This window comes from Aegilops tauschii, chromosome 2, assembly GCF_002575655.3.
Source record: "Aegilops tauschii subsp. strangulata cultivar AL8/78 chromosome 2, Aet v6.0, whole genome shotgun sequence".
Lineage (NCBI taxonomy): Eukaryota > Viridiplantae > Streptophyta > Magnoliopsida > Poales > Poaceae > Aegilops > Aegilops tauschii.
The window spans coordinates 303,116,073-303,117,951 of NC_053036.3; the positions used below are offsets into that span (position 1 = coordinate 303,116,073).

General features: G+C 42.4%; 1 pseudogene; it reads left to right on the forward strand.

Annotated features, from left to right (window-relative positions):
* Window positions 1–1,570: 1,570 nt before the first annotated feature.
* On the forward strand, window positions 1,571–1,655 carry LOC120975056 (small nucleolar RNA SNORD36; annotated as a pseudogene).
* The last annotated feature ends 224 nt before the right edge of the window (window positions 1,656–1,879 follow it).

Here is a 1,879-nt window from a genome sequence, read left to right on the forward strand (position 1 = left end):
AAGATCCGCGCTTCGACCCTTTCTGCATATGGGGCAATGAGATATCAATGAACCTGCATCAAGTGAGGAAGCTGATAAAGATTGTCAGTAAAATGGGTCCAAAGATGGCAATTAAACTATTTGTTTACACTTTATCCAAGACAACAACGAACTGCAGGATGGTAAGTAAGAACTCTGCAGCCTTCTTCTTACTGCCCATAATGAGTTGTGTTAGATGACAATGTCTGAATCTTTTTCCTTTGCAGTGGTTGCCAAAGCAGTTTACTCAAGATTACCTCTCAAACTACATGATTGGTGGGCATGCAATGGTTAAAGTATTTCTACTAGAACATGATGATTATCTAGGTGTTTTCACGAAGACCGTGAAGGATGGGCGGTCGGCCATCACAATGGGTTGGACTAGAGTCGTGCATGCCTTCTGCATGGAGGAGGGCACAATATGGGCATTCCGCTTCACGTTCTTCAGCAACCAGAATATATTTCGCCTCTTTCTTTACCGTCTTAGTACAAGTATACAACTGTGGTTCATCATTCTTTATTTGGTTTGTCTTATGTAATTCTTGAACATATGTACCTATGAATCGAATAATGCATTGGTTGTTTGAACTTGATGGATATGAATAAAGCTGTAGCATACATTCAAATTTAAATTCAAATCCAAATCCGATACAATTTGAAAAGCAGCAATTAAATTACGGTGAAATTACGCTCTCCAGGTTGTTACGGCACACACGGTTGGTAAAACACGAGCGTTTGCGATATGCACCATAATCCGAGACGGTTCACAGAGAGGAAACGTGTGCAAGCATGCACACAGTTGCCGTTTGCAAAGCGTGTGCGATGTCAAACAATATCTCAAACGGTGCGGGCAAACTAAACGTTTGTGTTAGTTGCCTTATCGTACATGATTCGCAACCCTGAACTATTTCTGATGAAGTATGCATCATAAATGTTGCACCACAGAATAGCATGTGCGATAGTTGTCGTGTACGACGATGTTACGACGGTCCGACGTTTCGTAATCCTGTCCAACACTCGAACGGCGATTAGCTAATCTTATTAACAGTGAACCGTTTGTGATGGGCCGCGCATCATACACGTTCTATCATAGTGAACCGTTTGTGATGGGCCGCGCATCATACACGTTCTATCATAGTGAACCGTTTGTGATGGGCCACGCATCTTAAACGTAGCACCACAGAATACAGACTGCGATGGCAATGCGAGCAGAAACGAATAGGAGTACTGTAGGGGCCCTATCCCTGATGGTTTCTGGGTCGTGTGGGAAGGACCCCCCTATCGCCCACACTCACTTGGCGAAGGTTCCAAATTTCGTCACGGAAAGGGGTTAAAAACCGTTTGTTTAGCACCGACGCGCACCAGTGTGAGAAGAGGATGTGAAACATTTAGACCACTGTGGCCTTTCCAGTCTTTGATGATCTAAAATTGAGCTATTAAAAACTGATGCCTAGCATGCCATCAACGTGTTTTTGTTTCTCATCTAGAGATGCAACTCTGTGTTGTGGTGTGATATAATTTAGAGGAGTTGGATGTGAATCATTTGTCAGCTGAGCATATGATGTTACACGGAGATGCTACTGAGAGTTTACGTCGTTGAAGTATCTTAAACCGAGCTTTTTTAAAACTGATGCTTGGTTGATGTAGTTCTAGTATATTAGTTGGGTGAGAGTCTACTGTTGTTGGTGTTGTGTAGTCATTTCTTTTTATGCCATTGAAGAATGAAAATAATGAGCATTTCTCCAGCCGATGTCTGAAGTAGTTGCTGCCGTGTAGTCGGCTGGACCTATGCATTTCATCAGAAGTCAGATATAGCTTGGACTATACTTCTGAATAGAATGAAACATTTCTCTTTCGTTTA